At 36.7% G+C, this 21,399-nt stretch overlaps 1 long non-coding RNA gene across 2 annotated transcripts; it reads left to right on the top strand.

The window, feature by feature from the left end:
• Window positions 1-6,904: 6,904 nt before the first annotated feature.
• Window positions 6,905-8,688, top strand: LOC139736588 (uncharacterized). Of its 2 annotated transcripts, none has more exons than XR_011711265.1 (3): window positions 6,905-6,965; window positions 7,802-8,021; window positions 8,509-8,688. It is a non-coding gene; the product is annotated as an uncharacterized lncRNA (long non-coding RNA). The 2 variants fall into 2 exon arrangements; XR_011711266.1 differs by having other exon boundaries at window positions 8,506-8,688.
• Window positions 8,689-21,399: the final 12,711 nt, after the last annotated feature.

Below are 21,399 nucleotides of genomic sequence, written 5' to 3'. Positions count from 1 at the left end.
ATATATGTACATATGTATAATATATATATATATATATATATATATATATATATATATATATGTATGTATAATGTATATGACCGTGCATCACAAAACGAACAAAGAGTCGCACGCACTGATTTTGTGTGAGAGCTGAAAATAGGTGAAATATAGGTCAACCTAGCCAATCTTGACTTTTTTCATATCTTATAAAAGAGCAAGTCTTCTTCTACATTATACTTAAGTTTAGGATCATAAAACGAAAAGGAAATTAGGTTTTTAGCAGTTTTTCTGGAACACTTTTTGGTAGAATAGTGTGATTAGGTGTTTCTCGAAGAGTCCTCTTTTCATTTCTTAAAAACCCTGTCCATGCTCATCACTTTCAACTCCAATAACTTTAGAAGGGATATTGCTACTGCTTTGAAAGTTGGCATTGATCATCAACAGAATGTGTTTATAAAGCGTGCGCAAATTCAGCTCAATCTGAACATCCCTTCATTGTTGTTGCTCTGATGGTTATCATACTGTTATTTGTTCCATTCATCGCAGAGCTAGCGCGGCTTGGTATATAAGCGCTTGAATATAGATCCTGTTCTTCAGAGCCTCTTTTCTCAGTTCACGCTTATCCAGAGTGTGTACTTTCTTTCCAATATTTAGATAGGTTAGCAGATTCCATTTGGATTGAGTTATACTTCATTTTAAAGCTTAGAGTCCGCTCTTTCAGAATCTGACCTTAACTATAAATCCATGTCTGGCGGCTTTTTGTTGGTTTTGTGGTGCATGGTCACATACATTCATGTGTGTATAATTATATTTGTATGCAATAAACTTTGTAGACAATTTTTTTTTCTTTCAAAAGACCTAATTTTTACTATCTAATAGCAACAAACAGATTCGTATTCGGCAGGCCCAAAATATTGCAAAGTTTAGTAGTTTACACACACACACACACACACACACAGAATCTATTCCGCGGAAAAATCAAACGTAACGCTGTTAGTATTCTTCAACTCGCAGTATATACTGCTTAGTTGAGAAGACAGGCTACAATTAAGTTACCAGGATGAGCACAGTATAGGTTCGTCTTTCCTCTCGCTGATTCTGGAACCATGACGTCATAATGAGGATGGTCACGTGGAATGTATTTAGGTGTTGACTGAACAAAAAACCCCGTCCTCTCGGAGACGATAAGGGGACAAAGGTGTTCAGGTGGTAAAACGCCATTCTCACACGTGTCTTCTGCTGTTTCTGCGAAGCAATCTACATCGGGAAGAAATTTTGTAGCGACACTATTTAGTCAAAAGCTTAACGAATGTGGTTGGAGGGAATGCAGCAATATAGAAGACAATATTTGATTTTGTTTGTTTGTTTTTTCGAGCGATGGTGGCATCGAGATATTAAAAACCTCTCAACTTTTGAAATTTAAATTTAATTGGTATGAATTGATATATCATCCTCCCACAAATAATGTTAATGTTTTACAATACATATTAATCGTTTATGACTTTACTGGAGAAATTCAGGTGGATGATGATCTCAGCATTGTATATATATAACTATGCATATTATATATGACAGTATATCACAAAACCAACAAAACAGTGGCGCCTCTTGATTTTACGTGAGGACTCAAAAAAGATGAAATGGGTCGCGAGTCAATCCTGACTTTTTCATAGTTTCTGAAAGAGCTATTCTACATTATTCTTTATTTCGGTCTCATTACATGATTGGGAAAGTGTGTTTTCAGCAGTTTTCTACAACTTTTTTTTTTTTGGGGGGGGGGGGGGAGAATAAAATGATCAGGTCCCCTTTTATTTCTCAAAAATCCTTTACACACTCTTCACTTTCAAGTCTAATAACTTTTGAAAGGATGACGCTACTGCTTTGAAAGTTGGCATTAATCATGGGCAGAATGTGCTTATACAACATCTTTAATTTCAGTTTCATCTGATAGTCTCTTCATTGTTGTTGCTTCGGTGGGTTATATCATATTTTTGTCCCATTCATTGCACAGCTTGGTAAAGATTAAGCGCTTGAATAGACACTGTACTTCCGAGCCTCTTTTCTAAAGTTCCTCCTTTACCACAATGTGTGCTTCCTTTCCAGTATTTAGTATAGGTTAGGGGATTCCATTTGGATTCCATTTGAATTGAATTATAAATCATTTTGAAATTTTAAAGCTTCAGGTCTGCTCTTTCAGAATCTGCCCTTAACTAAAAATTCATGTCTGGCGACTTTTTGTGATGCAGGATAACACATACATATCATAATATGCGTATATACATATAAAAGAACCTTTTTTTTTGTACCAGTTCACCTTTTCATCTATTCCAGGTGGAGCGTTTAATAGTTATGTAGCAGCAAAAATGCAGTATAAAGATTTTCCACTAGAAAAGTTATTTTCTTGTTTACATTACAGTTCCATTATCTGCTTCACCACTTTACCAACAAAGTTATAACGTTAATAAACTCACCTCGGTGAAATGCATGGATGCATGTAACCAGTCCGAAGAGAAGTTGTTTAAACACCTTCATCTTGTAGATTGTATTGCTCTGGGGGTCTGGATGATAAGTGAGAAAATAATCAACATCGCCTATATAAGATTCCTCAGATAAAAAAGAATGAGGGGTAATTAGATAGGTTGTTTTGCGAGGCTAAAACTGAGCGAGTAAGAAAAATGCTTTCAGTAACGCGATATGCAATGAGAGTTTGTATACTCCGTGCAAAAACACCCATTTTAAGAGTAGTGGGATAATTGATTGGGCAGAGCAATTAAATTACCCATCAGGAATAAGCCACTTATCAGGGATTAGGTATGATCAGTACCAATATCATGTCCTCCGTGATGTTGACTTTGGAGTTGTCAAGGTTAGTTAGATTAAAAAAGAAAGAAAAAAAAACCTGACATACACTAACATCTTGCACATGTGCTCTTGCATTAGAGTGCACGTCACGAACTCGACACTCAGGAGTCGTACAGTCAACGATTCCTACAGCCCACGAGTCATACAGCTCACGAGTAATACAAACCACGAGTTATACAGCTTTCGAGTGCCTACCAACAGGCCACGAAAACAAGTTAACACAGCCCACAAGCTCGACATTAAGTATCAAACAAGCTCACGAGCCATATTGTCCATGAGGTAGACACAAAGCAAATAAGACCCATGAGATGAAGACGATCAAATATCCAAAAAAAAAAAAATCACAAGCTCGACATTACTTCGGGGGTTGAATTTAGGTACTGTCGAGCTGGTGGACCGTTTTTCTAGCGTCGAGTTCATTGTTCTTAATTTGAATAGTATCTATACCTCTTGGGTCTTTGTACTAGCTCAAACTCTGCATGACTCGTGGGCTTTATACATGTCGGTGCATAATTCATATTAAACAACGTCCAAGTAGATCCTTGTAATTTGATTGGAGGATTGTTGGTGACATATTATTCAATAAGTATATACTCAATAAGTATATACTCCATTCAACGCGCCGTCCAATTTTGGTTCTATTTTTGCGTGCAACTTGGTTCGATTTTTTCGTTCTATTCCACGGTTCCAGAAATTGTACGGTACTGCGTGTACTGTGTATTGCATATTGAGGATCGCATGCAGCTAGCGCAGTGTACGTGCGCGGTACATGCATGCGCGTACGTAGGCCTACGTAGTGCTAGTGTAGCTGTGACCTGTATCTACACTGATTGCACAAGCCAGAAAGAGAATCGTAGTGGATCCACAGTATGTAAGTATGGCTATATTTTTCATACATTATAGACTTCTAGGCCTACTTAGACCAAAAAGATCTACTTGGACGTTGTATAAATCAAATAGTATGTATGGTCTTTACTCGTGCAATGGAACGAGATTTCGCACTCGGTGAAAGATGAGGCGCACTATTCAACTCGGCTGCGCCTCGTTGAATAGTGCGCCTCTATCTTTCACCTCGTGCGAAATCTCGTACCATTGCACTCGTGACCATTCACTATTTGCATATTATTTCAATGTGAGCTGCATGACTCGTTGGTGTCTAGCTCGTGGGAAGACACCTTCAACTGTGACGTATGTTTTTCGACTACGTACGTGTACGTCTCAATCATTCGTGTTAAGGTGCATTCACACTGCATTCGACACGACAGCACGACACGACACAACGACACGACACACGACAAAAACAAATTACTCCAGTGCAAACCCAATGAGACCGTTCACATTTCAAGCATGTCGTGTCGTCCTTCCTGATTCGACGAGGACACGACATAATTTGTCGATTAAGCAAATCGCGGCTCACAGAGCGATTTTTCAAGCACGACACACGACACTCTTCGCGGGGGTAAAGTTTTAGCCAATCACAAACAAGTATCCTCTTGTTAAGTTTGCTCGTGTCGCTGGAAGCGGGAAACAGGCGAAGCCTCTCTATGGACTTTCACATACAAATACCAAAGTTGTAATCGCTTAACTTTTTCAGTCCCATATGTAAGAAACTGCGTTGTTAAAACATTGGAGTCAGTGCAAAGTATTAAAGTTGTGCAGATAACGATTACAGTCAGTATGCAGAAGGAACGGCCGGAGCTCGCGAAGAACATTGCGCACATCACGTGAGTTAGCCTAATTTAGTGTGTCACGGCCCGTCAAATCAAACATTCTGGCGGTGCGGCGGCCCCAAACCTAGCCTTTAAACAAGGCGACTCGCTCTGCGTGCCCCCGTATAGCGCGTTTACCCCACAAACCTGTTGGCCGGCGGCGTGTTTTTTTTAGACGGCACAGATTGGGGAAACTAAAAATCTATCGGGGACCCTATCCCTTAACCTAACCCTAATCCTAATCCTAACCCTAACCATCAAACCCTAACCCTAACCCTAAACCCTAACCCTAACCCCAACCCTAACCCTAACCATAACCATAACCAAAAACCCTAACCCAACGTTTTTCCTATAGGTTTAACACGCGCCATGCCCCAATCTGTGCCGTCTTTAAAAAAAACGCTGGCCGGCGAGGCTCGCTCCACTCGCCGGCCAACAGGTTTGTGGGGTAAACGCGCTATACGGGGGCACGCAGAGCGAGTCGCCTTGTTTAAAGACTACCCCAAACCAGACTCTCCATCCAGTCTCGATCTCCAGACTACCACCAGAGATATTCTAACATTTGTATTGTAGAATTGTTGAACTTTTTACGAAGTTAACCCTCAACTCCAACTTCCAAGTCAAGCTGCCTTCGAACTTTCGAAGTCGTTACAATTCAAAGGTAAGACAATCAGAACGGGAGTGTCAGTAACATAAAAAACATTAACTTTAAATTTAAAAAATTAAGAATGTGTGTCTAACAACTCCAAGTCCAATTCATGAGATTGAACTTATAAAAATTCGGACAGACTGAAGAGTCTTAGACACATCATGATCATTTACTTTAACAAGTTAGAGTAATAGGATCTAGGCTAAATATACACAGGCCAGTCGCTGTACGTATACGTTTTCGCACAGCGTAGTAACAGCGTCTGGTTACCGGTTGGGCTAGATCTAGACCGACGCCGCAACGGTGCATGATTTTCGTAACATGTCATAGACGTTGTTTTGAAATTAAATGTGATGATAATCAAGACATTTATTTTAGATCTAGACTCTAGATCTAAATTAACTTAAATTCAAAATGATGTTTTTGTGTAAATCATAAAATGCATTTCTATCTAACTTTTACTTGTCCGCGATACTACCCAGTCATGATTTTGAATGCTACAGTCCGCAGCCCCATACGCTATGCGTATACGTATCATGATATGGGGCTGGTCGCAGTAACTTGCTTGTGTTGTGTAGTACCGTATTACCGTATGTCATGTGCTTTTTTAGCCTGACCAGACAAACGATGTTACTACGCTATGACGTACCATGTACAGCGACTGGGCTGTGTATAGTTAGTGCTTTTTTAGACCCTAGCCACTCTAAATTAGTAGAAATTTGTCGAAGGGGATCCTTATTCGTGGTCAGAGATAAAGCAAGCCTCCCATACAACCTTGATGCATTAAAAAAAAACCTAAAGTATCGTAGAATTTCTTAACTAGAAAAATATCGTGTAGCAATTGCCAATACCCAGGTAGAACTGTAAGAAGGCCCTCTGTACAAGTAATTCATTATTGTATTCAATAAAGATTCATGTTGTCACATTAAAAAAAGAAAGAAGATAGTTTAAGTAAGAATGAGATTGCATGAAGAGACTGTTTAGTGTTCAACTGTGTTAAGTGTTAACGTTATAGTTACATAGCTTCCTTAAGCTGAGGAAAGCTACTCTGGCCTTAATACTGTCTAATATAAATCTTGCATAAACAGTAAATTTATAGGCTCTAGAGCTAACGTTCGTTAGGTTATATTTACCGGTACTTATTTTGATTACCGGTAACTTTTACCAGGTACACAAATATCAGTGAACTTTCAGAAAAATTAAACAAAGTTGATTACTGGTACCGGTACCGGTACTCACAGTTTGTTTAACACTCATGTACATGTATTTATAAGCCTATATCCAGAAAAGGATTTGTATTTTATATAAATTTTCCTATTTGTGCCCTGATTTATAACACAGACATAATTTTCCTGATTTATATCTAGGGGATAATTCTAGGAGCAGCACCACTACAAGCAGGAGCCGAGTCCCCACAAACAAAGGCAGCACCGCTACCATAACAACTGTAGCAGCTAACATCCCAGGAACATCGGCAGCACCTCTCGACGCAACAGCAGCATTAGCAGAGCCTATAAAGTGCGACCGTAGCAGCTGAACTTCTGCATACAATTGTAGAGGCACAGCCTCTACGTACTGCGGTACTGTAGCAACAGAGCCTCTATGCATGGTACCCGGTACCGTAAAACTGTACATTTGTAGCAGCATGACGCTAACTTACAACTGTAGCAGCTGAGACTGTCAGACTGTAGCAGCAGACTAGCCTCTACGTACAACTGCAGAGAGTGGTGGTGATGAGGATGTTTTTCCTTCTGCCTATAATGGTAAGTTTGATTCATAATAAGTGATTACCGGTACTTGTGGGTCATACAGTGTACCGGGTACCAGGTATTAACAAACATTTCTCTGTTTGCATAGTAGTACATGGAATGGGTTGTTTATTACTGTCAGTGGAACAGATGATTGGACTATATCATGTAATTTGACAGAAATCACTGTTTTGATATCTGGAATGTAATACTTGTACATTTATTGTAATGTGGATCTTATCTAACTTTACTGTCAAATATCTTATGTAGATATTAACCTGGTGATGACAGGCTGATGTTGATATTACAAGCTCTTCCCTAGACACCTGCCCAAGCATACTTGGGGCAAGTTTTTAATGGCCTTACTGTAATTATTTCATTTATATCAATGTTGAATGCTACTCAATGTAGTAAAAGATTGTAACCAGAAAAAGAGAAAAATGCAAGCACTTTATGTTTTTACGTGAAAAACATCACATTTCTAATCAATGCGTATCAGTTATCATTATTTACCTTTGCCAACCCCAAGGTGTAAAAGCTCAAACCAATTGCACTTGAATTACTGTGCTCTTCACAGATCAGCAGACTTTGATGACAATTTGCAGTTCAAATAGGTATGCTGTAGCTATTTTCATTTTGTCTCACATAGTGTTGTAGTTGATTGCCTGTGAAGAATGTTATTTGTTTTTTCTTCTGAAATTGTGCTTAACTCTAAGAAATACTCTTCTTCACATTTTTTTTTTCAAACCTGCAAGTACATGTAATGTTTTATTACATAGTGTATTACACAACTGTCAAATTTCTTACTGAAATTGTCCGTACAAGTTTTTGTATTTTTTGAACCACCGTAGGCATAGATGTTCTTGTCAAGTGGAAGAGGGACGGTTCTATGAATCCTGTCAGCTCAAGTGACCTCCATCATGCTCAACGGACCAAACTGCAAACGAGGTTCCTGCGTACATATGAGAAGTGAAAATGGCTGGTGGAAAGGGAGGGTGCTTCAAGTCTTCAACATGCCCATGGATGGACGTAGAATGTCGGATGATGAGGGCATTCCTCTTTCTGCCTGAGGTAATTTGAATACATAGTTACCGGTACTGATTTGTTCTAGATCAATAACTGTATCAAGAAAATTATGTTTCTATTCATTTTAAAATACCAGGTATGTAGAGATTTTTATGCATAGTATCATGTAGGTACAATGTACTTTCATTGCATTACCATTTGAATATAAATATTCAATTCTGTGTAATGAATAAAATGAATGTTGTAATTATATTGTAGTTTGTAATGACTGTAGGATGCTGAAGATTGTTAGCTTTCCACTTTATTTCTTTAAAAGTCTGATATTGATTATTACTTATCATGTCAATGTCTCTTCTCAGTCCAAAACAAAATCAATTACTGATAATTTGCTTTATGTTCATGTAATATACTGTATATTCTAGTGCCCATGATAGATGTTTGCAAGTATATCTAGTATAAATCTTGTAGATTCTACCCTCAGGATGCTCACATAATTTGTTCATTGATGCATTGCTTAAAACTTCCCCAGCAGTATCGTTACTTGTGACAGCAGTAGCAGAGCCTCAACATCGATTTGTAACAGCTGAATCCCCAGAAACATCAGCAGCACCGCTTGAAGTAGCAAGCCTCTAAGTACGACAGTTTAGCGGTAGAGCCTCTATTTGTACTTACAACTGTAGCAACTGAGCCTCTACGTACCACTGTAGCAGCAGAGCCTCTACTTGCAACTTTAGCATCTGCACTTTCAGGAACATCAGCAACACTGCTAGAAGCAGCAGCAGCAACAGAAGCAGCGACTGCACAGCAATCGAACTGGTCTAGTAGTTATCTTTTAAATTACAAGATCAATATGGGGAGTTCTCCATAATTATAATACACCAGTTGTTTCAACTCAGATTGGAAATGGTAGCACACAGTGTAACTGTTCGGTTGATTCCAATGATTTATCTTATCATGGATAAACGTCCAATGATTTGTTTATCTGCCGTCACACTTTATATGTGCATACGCAGTACATTATTAAGTCTTTGTAATTGTACTACATGTACATATCGTGTCATCTGCAATGGTAGCTATAACAAAAGCATGTTTTCGTCCATTTTGCAGTTGATAGAAAATTTTCTGAAAAATAGTAATGTAATGTGTAGAGGACATAGTACATGTTATTTTCACCATGTCCGCTACCCTGACGTATTATTGTTCCTAAATACTATGAACAAAGGAATTAAGAGTACTGGAGGTCTGGGTTATTTACACAGGAAAGCAATTTTCCCCTACAGAATAGTGCAACATTTATGAAAAATTGGAGAGAAATTAGGATGTTATGACATTAAATTTCACTTTTTGAGGGGGGGGGGGGGGGGAGAGAGGAGCAATCATTTGTTGACCAGTCATTTTGAATATCTAAATGAGTAATCGTATAATGTACTCTCATCACGATTTATGAAACTTTATTTCATTCTTTTACATATACATGTACAAGCATGTTAAAACCAATCGGAACAATAATTTTTTCCTCAATTATGTGGGGTGGCTAGAAGGCAAGCTTTAAGGTCTAATAATTGAAATAAGAATTATTGATCATTTCAAGTTTCATGTTTCAAGTTTATTTAACCAATTCATTAAACATTTGACATTTTACAAAAAGGATACAGCATTAAGAATAATGAATGGTTTGGGACCCCAAAAGAAGCAGAGCTTGTAAAAAAGGGGTCCCGGATAAACATATAAAACAAAGCAAAACATACTAAAGTTTTAAACATATTAACAAGAAGTATAATAGTAACATATTTACATAGGACAGATGCAACACAAGCACACACACACACACACGCGCACACACACACATTCAATCATACAAACACGTGTCACAAAAACTCTCATGCACACACATACAATTTACATGAAATTGCAGAAAGATACTTTCTATTTTACTATACTTTTAAATTCAGCTTCCCTGATCATTCTTGTTTTACAAATTTCCCTCAAGATAAATGCGACATGTACGTTTAAAGTTGGATAGTGATGAGGCTGACCTAATTCTCAATGGCAAATTATTCCATTCTCTAATACAAACATATACAAATGAATTTTGGGCAGTTTGAGTTCTTGCAAAGGGTTGATGAATGAGATTACTTTTACGCGTATTATAAGCATGAACGGTAGAATTTAACACAAACGCATCCTTCATGAAAGATTTCGGATCACCTTGTGTCTTAAACATAAAAATCAAGCAACTCAAGATAACAAATTTTTCAAATGGCAAAATATGAAGTTGAATAAACAATGGCAAACGTGGACTTCTAAAGTTTGAATTTGTAATATACCTTACAGCTTTTTTCTGAAGAACAATCAACTTATCTATATGAGTCTTATAAGTATTTCCCCAAGCTACATTACAGTACATTAAATGAGGCATAACTATGGCATTATACAGAGTAATTAAGGTTTCTTTTGGTAAATAGAGACGTAACTTGGATATGATACCAACACTACGAGAAACTTTAGTACAGACGTAACTGACGTGGTCTTTCCACGATAAATATTCATCGACTATAAAGCCTAGGAATCGTACATTTTGGCTTCGATCAATCTGGTTACCGCCTATAACAAGTGGAACAATGTCATTTTGGATTCTTTTCCCTCTTAATCTAAATACAACATATTGAGATTTGCTAGTATTCAATAATAGTTTATTACAACAAAACCATTCAAATATATTACCAATTTCATCATTTACAGAGTTTATTAAGGGTAACAAATAGTTGTGGTGGGCAAGTAAGCAAGTGTCATCTGCAAAAAGCGAATAAGTAAACAAGCTAGATGAATTGATAATGTCATTAATATAAATAAGGAACAATAAAGGGCCTAGGACTGAGCCCTGTGGAACACCACATGTTACTTGCCTCGACTGTGATTTAACTCCATTTACTGTCAAAGATATGTAGAGAAAGTAAAGTCCCTCATATTTAGTATTTAAACGACTGGTATTTTGTTTCCAATTTTCATCACCATTTTGTGGAGGTAAATACGTGTAATTTACTTTGCCCTTTTAAATTATGTGAATTCTGGATCTCAGTTGAAATGCGATCCTTAATATCAAGTGAAACATATTCAAACCATTGCTTTTTACAACCTCAAGAAAATAAGTTCATTCAGGGAGATGAAAGACATCCTGCTTGACCCAAAACTTGCATCTTTTGGATGTAATTCTCTACAGTATAATAATCTCATGTTAAAGCCAAGAGAGACACCAACTATCAAATTACTTTACTTGGCCTTTCCAAAACGTGCATTTGTTTGCTAGGATACTGCGCCTGCTGGGGTGGAAAAGTATTCAGTGAACTTTTCTCGGAAACTATATGCCATAGTTGCAAATGAGTCACCTGTTGCCAAGTATCTGTACGAAGAATATTAAAGCATACATTTATTTGTGTGTGGTCTATGAACTTTATCTTCCCAACCCCGAAAAAGTCATTCAGAGATATTGCCCTTAAAATATTTTTCAGATGAAAAGAACAATTTACATATTTTCAATATACCCTTCATTGTTTCAATGAACAAAGATTGTTAACTCATACCGAAGTAGGGAACAATTTCATCGGTCTCAAACATTTTTGCCTACAGTATCTGAACAATTCACATGAGCCAATGTAACATTGGACTGTAACTACAATTTAAAGTCTCACTTGCAGATTTATAACTTTCTCACAGAGAAAATTTTAATATGTTATAGTAACGAATGGCTCGAGCATTTTGAGACTGCTTATAACACGCAGATCTTTTAGACTATAATGTGATCTAGATGTTGAAAAGGTATGAATAGAGAGGTGGGTTATAATGAGCAAATGCTCTAGGTTGACATAGGTCCTTTAAGAAGAGTATAATATTGTACTAAAAAAAAAAACTTTAAAATGTAAATCAGATTTTAAAGGTACTGTGGTATCTTTGTGAGTAAATTCCCATATCATTCCCACCTGATTCATAATTCAGATTTTTAAGTGTAAAGTTAGCATTATTTTACAAGTTTCTTATTTTTGTGAATATCTGATGATCCAATTTGTGGGATTTGAAGTCCAATGTGTTTCCCTCCCTTGGGTCTCATTGTTTACAGGTATGAAACTGGTGTATTCTGTGTTTGTACATAATGCATTATTTATCAATGTGCATGTTTACCAGACATCCTTCCCTTGTTAGAGTACAATTTCAAGATGAGATCATATTGATTTGTTGATATAAAACAGTGACGAAAATATACTTGCAATATATCAATATCTCGGCAATAACTTTAGATGGAAGGCAATTATTTGTTAGCCGATTCAATTAAATTTTGTATACTTCTGATCTCATTTTAATGCAGTATCAAAGGGGAGTGACAGTCCGTAGTGGGTTAGATGGCGTTCTATCAAAAATCTTATGTCGTCTGAAATAGCACATGGAATATTCAGAAAGTTGGTTTTAGAGAAATCAGTCTAATTGCTGTATATATGGGAAAAGAAAATACATGTACATGTACTTGTATATAGGACTATTAAAATTCAATGTCCAACTAGAATCAGACTCAGTGCCACTGTTGAATCTGACCTGTAAATTTATGTGGTGATTTTATGCCGTTTCAATTAACATTGAAATATAGGCCTAGGTGAAAATTTAAAATTGCATTTCTTTCGTTTTGTTTATGAATTTTACTCTGAAGTGTAATATGATCTGAGTTGATCTCATAACGATCAGTGTTTGCTTGTTTGTTTGTTCGTTTGTATGTTTTAGGGAGATTAAAATAACGTAGAAACCAAAAATGTGATGAATTGATAAAGTCAGTCTTATTAATTTCTCATCTCCAATGATGTTTCAAGCTCGCACAGGACGATTTGACTTGTGCGTCACAGGTTTCCAATGATTGCAATACCGTGACATATAGAATGTGGTGTTCATCCGTTAGCAACTGTGTCCATATCCAGCGGTGAAACGAATGTGCGTGTATGTGTGTATGTGTATGAGCGTGTGTTCGTGTGTATGTGTGTGTGTGTGTTCGTGTGTGTGTGTGTGTGTGTGTGTGCCTGCACGTGTATGAAACAAAGAACACAAAATACTACAGAGTGTCAGTAAATATACATTATATTCTAATATTATTATTCAAAAAGTGTAACATTCATTAATCATCTACGAAGGTGGTGATATGGAGCATCTTTTTATAATAATTCATCAGTCTCACCTAAGGCAAATTGCCATTCTCTCGAGGGAAGATATTGCCGCTCGGAAAGTGGTGGATTGCTTCTCTATGTCGTCACTGATGAGGTGATGGAGTTGCGTGAACTCGTCAACACCCATTCTGAAGTAACCATAAAACCTGTCTTCATGACTCAGTAATTCTCTCACCAAGTGGGAATATTCCCCCAGCGATGACCTTTTTTTGGTTTATCTCATGCACTCATTCGCTTCTTCCTACTACAAATACGAGCAGGCGATAATCGCAGCTTCTTCATCATCAAATACGGGGGCCGCCATTTTTATTGTTTGTTGCCATGGTAATGGTATTAGATGGGCTGCGTTTATCAACTTTCCCCTGTGTAAACGGCTTTCGATAGCCCTTTCGATAGCCCTTTGGAAAGCCCTTTTAATAGCCCTTTCGAGAGCCCTTTCCAAAGCCCTGACTGCCTGTACTATTAATGTGCCGCTTGTTTTCTAAGAAGGGACGGCGAAAAGCAATTACCATCATAAAGACATATCTTCCTTTGAGAGTGACGAGTCATGATGCAATGCCACATGAATCATTTGCCTTCCTATCTGTGAGACAGCTCCAGTTTAGCACATACTTCAAATATTTCTGAGTGGCGGCATGAGACTTTGGCTGCGTTTATCAACTTTCCCCTGTTTAAACGGCTTTCGATAGCCCTTTCCAAAGCCCTTTAGAAACGGCTTTCAAAATAGTTGCGTTTATCAACTCTCTTCGCGAACACAATTTTTTTTAACTGGCCTGTCACTGCAAAGCTGCATTGCGCTATTCAACCCAAGGAGAGGTACAAGTACTGAAGTACAAGACTACAAAGCCGTTTCAAAAAAGCTTTGCGTTTATCAACTTCCAAAAGGCTTTTACAAACAGGTTTCTGAAAGCCTGTTTAGGAAACCTGTTTGGATAGCCACAAATTTGGGGCTTTCGAAAAGGCTTTCCTAAAGGGCTTTCAAAACATCTTTGCGTTTATCAACTCGTAAAAATTCCTTGAAAGCTGTTTGGATAACCTGTTTCTGCCGAGAAAAGGAGTTGATAAACGCACCCATGGACTACAAATCGAATGACATCCAACACGACATTTATGGGCGTGTCGTGCATAGTGTGAACGGAAAATCGAATGTCGTGTCGAAGTGTCGTGTCGTTGTGTCGTGTCGTGCTGTCGTGTCGAATGCAATGTGAATGCACCTTTACTTTTACTGAAGTTCTGAATGCTCTTAATAGGTGGAATAGCACCATCATGAAGATGGTGCTACGGTGCAGGTCATTTGGTTTGATAAATTCATAATTATGGTTTTCAATGGAATGATTTTATCCACGCTGGGCAGCTGCAGACGCGAATGATTCCATATCGCAAAATCATAGCTGTACTGGCGGGTATAGTTGTAAGTCGTGACGTCCAAGCCATGTACGTATACGTCTAATGTCCATTAATATGGAGAGACTTGTAAATATTGTTTTAATGTGCAAAAGAGTCAATAATTCCAAAAGCTACAAACACTATAATGAAACTAGAAAGAATGCACAGTTTCCTACCTGCAGCCCTGTAAATTCCGGTTCTGACTCTCTGGGCAAGAAGACCGGCGCCAACTTATTGATGGCAGGTGCTACCGACAAGTGATCACACGGAGATGTGATGTACATTACAAACTTATCATGCAGGGTAAAGTCGCACTACCACTTACAAAGCTTTTTAGCTTTGAAGTTCTTTGCTGCCACGGTGTTCTGAAATATTAATCCGCCCCGAGACAAGGAAAGGCGCTATAAAATTGAAATAATTACAATGGCGGTTCTCCTTCTTGCAGTCGAGACATCATGAAAACTATTAGCTATTCTCCCACCATTTTGCTTCGAAGCCTCGCTACGATAAAAGACTGCATGGGTTGTAGAAAAGGATATCAATGAATGTATTTATAAGTTGAATAATTGTATAAAAGTGTTATATATCAATATTTTTAGTTGTAAATGTCGGGTTAATGCCATGTTGTTATGGTGCATATGTTATTGTATGTTAATATAGAGTTAGTTTCATTCGTATTCTGTGATATGTCTGTGGTGTACCTGTGATGTATTTAATGTTTATTTTGTTGAGATATCCAATTATGTACAAAGAATTTGCAGAGTGGACAATAAAGTAATTAATCAATCAATCAGTACTCTTATGTATAGCATTACAATACCATTTACTCCGAAAAAGAAGAATATGAAGAGAAAAAGAATGAGTTATTATTCTATTCGGAGAAAAGAGAAGAAGCAATAGTCATCGAAACTATAAAGTATGGACAAAGGTTTCAGGTATGTGTTTATGTGTGTGTGTGTGTGTGTGTGTGTGTGTGTATGTGTATGTGTCTAATGTTTGTAGGTTTACATAAAAGGCCCAGAGAGTAGCAGCGATATCACAATTTGTCATCATCATAAGCTACTCATCAAAGAACACAAATCAACGCTTAACATAATTAGGTTCAGTTTCTAAGTTCGATATGTTTGAAGTTAACCTTTTCTAAGCATCTCACATCTCTACATCCCGAAGATAACAGAAATTTATGGCATCAACAGTATTTACTTACAACACCTCAGTGATCGGGAAACCATAAAACGGGAGCCAATTTCAAACAGACATAGAGAATTTTAATTTTCAAAACTTATACGAACTTGTCTCAACTCCCAGCTCCAGTTATTATTGTAGCAGTTTTTAAGATTTTGAAAATCTTGCACCTGATACAGTGCTCATTATTTAAGGTAATAATAGTCTTTAAAACCATATATTTCCACTGGAAATTGATATTCAAGAGTAGGAATTTGTGTAATAGGTTTAAAGCCTATATCTCACCATGGTAAGCCTAACACGCAGCAGCTGTAGGGGGAAATCTGTTCATTCTATATTGTCTCACAACAGTGTGATAACATATCTCAAACAACCAAACAAAAACCAAAACATTCAAATTGTGTAGGTTCATTCAATTCTTATTTCCGATATCTAATGAAATAATACCTCATAGCGGGGATGAGATTTCATAGGGTGACATCAAATATGTTTGATCTCGTATAGTTAACTTGAATTTGTCTCAGTTATGCAGCACAGATGACTGACATTGAGAAATTAAGATACACTGTAAAAACATCGGTGTTAGATTTAACACCACGGGTGTTAAATCTAACACCGATCAAACTTCAATAAAGGACCACACCCACAGGTGTTAAAAATGCACTGTGATGGTGTTGAAAAGTGTTCACCTGACACTTCGTGGTGTTGATTTGACACTGTACCTGGTGTTATTTTTACACTGTACAGGTGTTAATTCAAAAATGACACCACATGGTGTTGATTTGATATTTGCTGGTGTTAATATCAATGGTTTAACACCCGTCCAGCTTCAATAAGGGACCACACCAGCTGGTGTTACTTTGGTGTAAATTTATTTTCACATTTTTTTAAAAATCTAGTATTTTAATGTAAAATTCTTGATCGTCTTGTTTAAATTAAAAATCAACAAGAAGTGTAGTTACTAGGAAACTCTTCAAAAAACAGTTTAAAATTCGGAAATGACACCCGTAGGTGTTAATTTAACACCATAAATGAGCACCGAAAATTTAAACCAGCTTGGTGTTCACTATTTAACACCGGACTTTTTGCAGTGTATGAATCTTGAAAAAAAAGCTCTTAATAGAGAAATTGAATCTTCGAAAAAGTCAAATATGTATTCATGTTTTGCCTTATCATTATTTGTTCTTTTCTTTTACAACATTGCAAAATCAACCACAATGCACGAAGTAAAAGGTTTAAGAGACCTAAGCACAAAGAATTTATGTGTAGATCGGACGACAACAAATAAATAACACTGAAACGTTGCAGAAAATATGCTTCTTAGACCATGTTTCCAAATTTCAGGGGATACGAATGAGTTTAAAGAAAAAGAAGGAATACAGAATACCCTACTTGTAACTTGGTAAATCCTGGTTCTGATTTTCAACGCAAGAAAGGTTGGCGTCACCTAAATCGTCGCGATCTAACGAAGATGTGATATGTGTTATGACAATCTACCGTATTTGGTTTGAAAGCGCCTTAACACCTTCACATGTTTTTGAACACATTTTTGCCTGTAAACTAGATTTTGAAATATTACTCCGCCCCGATGAAAAGGAGGGGTGATATCTTATCGACGTACCGCTATATAGAATGGAAAATTTATTTTTCCATTCAATTCAATTCAATTCAATTCAATTCATTTATTTTCATACTTCTCGTATATGAATATTACATCAGAAATAATAATACAAGTTCTTTTACCTTGTGAACAATGTGCAAAAACAAACAATATACAAATGTACTTGGTAATAACACATAAATGGTAATGATAACTGGTCGAAATCTAAATGGGGATGAACAAAGAGAAGTATGACGGGACCTACATGAAAGCAAGCTTGTTTGATTCGAGTCCCGATGTACTGCCGTTTATTTGATATCATGAAATATATGAAGAGCTTGCTTCCAAAAGGCGCTAAATCCATTGAAAAATGGATTTAGCACCTTTTGGAAGCAAGCTCTTCATATAATTATATGCAGCATGTTATTTGTTGTTTTCTACATTCACTTAAATGACATTTACTGAAATGTTCAAAGTGGCATAGAGTTATCAACGTAAGAAAGCTGAATATTCCGCTCTTTTCCACTTTCTTTTATCTTTCACTCTTTTACACTTTTATTTCATCTATGTTTTTTTTTTCTTTACCGTGTTCTGCAAAGGTAAAAACGAACATTCTCTTCTGAGCATCCAACGAGATTTGAGGCAGTGAGATTGGATTCCATTTTTTATATCTTTCTGAAAATGTAGGATGTCATATATGACAAATTTCGCATGGGATAAATTTTGTACATATCGTCAGCGGTCATCCGAACCGTCATATATCCCGATTTGTGGTCAAATTTTCGATTCTTAGACTTTTCCTCAGAGTTTGGGGGCAGAAATTGTCCAGGTTTGGACTCCAACATCTTTTTTGAGCAAACTTCGTCAAAAAGGAAAATGCTGTAACACGAGATCAGTAACTTGCAAGTATCTCCCTCGTTCTTCCAACTTCCTTTTTTTTTTGTGGGGGGGGGGGGTGCATGGGTCATCCAAAAAGGAAGAAAAAAGAAATATCTGACACACTTTATTTGTTTTTATTGGTGATTTTGCGAAGAATTCAGCAGCTGAACAATTAGCTTGAATAGAGAAGAAAAAGTGTGAGTCTTGTTCAGATGATGAGATATGGAGATATGTTGCACCGCGAATCTAACAACACGCGAAAATGTTGCCGTACACTATACTAATAGTGCACTTACGATAGCCTCGGTGTCACATCGCTAAAACAACATCTCGCGAAAATGTCTGTGACCTCCTCATTCGCGAAAATATCTGTAGGCGAAAATAACAGCTTATGTTGGAAAGGGAAGAAGGAACCGTCCCGGTGGTGGAGTGGGTCTTTTCATAAAAGACACTCTAAAATATAAGATACGTGATGATCTGAATGTATTTGTAGATTCAGTGGAATTGTTTTGTATTGAGTTATACTCCGATTCAAATGTCATTATTGGAGTGTTATATAGACCACCTGGTCAGCCTATTCTTGCCTTCAAAGACAGTTTTGAGACAATTCTCTTCAAAATTGCAAACGAGCGTAAATCCTGTTTTATGATGGGAGATTTCAATATAAATCATTGTAATCAGGATGATACAAATTCCAAAGACTTTATACAATACATGAATTCATATGCTTTTTTAATTCTGTTTGCTTTATATGATAGCACTACATGGGAGCTTTGAAACTTCTACACAGAATTTCAGTTGTGACCTTTGACCTTGACCTTTGACCTATATTGTACATTTTGCTTCAAAATGCTACTCCTTCGCCATTTCTAACCCGATTTCGATTCCGTTTGCTTTATGTGATGGCACTAGGTGAGGGCTTCAAAACTTCTACACAGAATTTTGACCTTTGACTTCTTTGACCTTTGACCTTGATTTTTTGACCTATATTGTACATTGGCTACAAAATGCTACTCCTTCGCCATTTCTAACCCGATTTCGATTCCGTTTGCTTTATGTGATGGCACTAGGTGAGGGCTTCAAAACTTCTACACAGAATTTTGACCTTTGACTTCTTTGACCTTTGACCTTGATTTTTGACCTATATTGTACATTGGCTACAAAATGCTACTCCTTCGCCATTTCTAACCCGATTTCGATTCCGTTTGCTTTATGTGATGGCACTAGGTGAGGGTCCTGTTATTTCTAAGCCAACCAGAGTCACAACTGAATCATCATCTTTGTTAGACAATATATTTGTTAATAACCCGTGCAATATTGATGTGTCAGGTATAGTCACTTACCCTGTAAGTGATCATATGCCAATTTTTCTCATATCTAATGTAACTTTACACACACAGAATGTGAATGAGCCATGCTCATCTCTGGTACGACATATTAATGAGAGTAATATATTGTTGTTTTATGAAGAATTGACTGTGATTAACTGGGATGACATCATACACAATCTTACAAATGATGTTAATCTGTTATATGATATATTTTCTACAAAATTTTGTTCTTTATACAATACATGTTTTCCAATGGTATTGACCAAGGGTAATAATAGCACAAAAATGAATCCATGGTTCGATAAGAATTTAAGGAAACTCTGTCGGAAGAAAAATGTTTACTATCGCAAATTTGTAAAAAAATCCTACATTATATAGAGAGGCTGCTTATAAGAAACAGAGAAATATTGTTAATGATGCAATAAGAAAAGCTAAGCGTGATTTTTATGGTAAGAAATTCTTGGGAGTACAAAATGACTTGAAAGGTACATGGAATGTTATTAATGGTATTTTGAAATATAAGAGTAAGATTGATTCCCCATAATTGGTGAAAGATAACAAGTCTGTATCAAATTCTGTGGAAGTGTCAGAATTGTTTAATGAATATTTTGTCTCTGTTGGTGAGAATATTGCAAAAAGTGTTCCATCCTCAGTGAAAAGTCCATCTGATTTTCTTATTGGTGATTTCCCAAACTCATTTTTCTTCACACCCATAACCAACTCTGATGTAATTAATGCAACATTAAGTCTGAAAGATGGCAAAAGTCCAGGTCATGATGACATCAGCACCATGGTTTTGAAAAAGTGTATACATATCATTGCTCCAGTATTGACCCATATTTTTAATATATCTTTGCAAACTGGTTGTTTTCCCGAAAAACTAAAGATAGCTAAAGTTTTGCCTATATACAAGAAAGGCGATAAGTCTCAGTGTGAAAATTACAGGCCAATTTCTTTGTTGTCAATTTTTGGAAAGATATTTGAGAAGCTTGTTTATGCTAAGTTCATGTTTTTTATTGATAAATACGATATACTTTATAATAAACAATTTGGGTTTCGATCTGGACACTCAACATATATGGCTTTACTGGAATTCATTAACAATCTTAATACAGCTTTTGAGGCTGGTCATGTAGGAGTTGGGATCTTTTTAGATCTGTCGAAAGCCTTTGACACCCTGAATCATTCTATTTTGTTACAAAAATTATATTTTTATGGCATACGTGGAATTTCTTTGGAATGGATTAAGAGTTATTTAAGTAATAGACAACAATTTGTTTGTATTGATGGCAATAGCTCCACGTTTCTAAGAATTACCTCAGGTGTCCCCCAGGGATCTATTCTAGGCCCCTTTATTATTTTTATTGTACATAAATGATATACAAAATGTTAGTAGTAATTTGAGTTCAGTTGTTTTTGCAGATGATACAAATGTATTTATATCTGGTAGAAACGCCACCCAAATAACATCTATTATAACAACTGAAATACCCAAACGTGAACAATGGTTTTTTATCAAATAAGCTGTTGGTTAATATGAAGAAAACAAACTGTATAGTATTTAAACAGAAAAATAAGAGAATAGCAGATGATATAGCTGATGTTGTTATAAATAATCAAAAGGTATTGCGAGTGTCTTGTACATCATTTCTTGGTGTTATGTTAGATGAACATCTTAATTGGGCGTCCCATATAGATGATGTTTTGCATAAAATATCCTGTGCAACAGGTGTGATTTATAGGATAAGACATCTGTTATCGTTGAGGATTTTATTGTATATCTATAACGCCACTATATTGCCACATTTAACATATTGTACAATGATCTGGGGCCAATGTGC

The sequence above is a fragment of the Diadema antillarum genome, unplaced genomic scaffold, assembly GCF_040938485.1.
Source record: "Diadema antillarum isolate AM-2024a unplaced genomic scaffold, OU_Dant_1.0 scf00000028, whole genome shotgun sequence".
Taxonomy (NCBI): Eukaryota; Metazoa; Echinodermata; class Echinoidea; order Diadematoida; family Diadematidae; genus Diadema; species Diadema antillarum.
The sequence above is the reverse complement of the archived record's forward strand: the minus strand, read 5'-3'. Positions and strand labels throughout refer to the sequence as shown.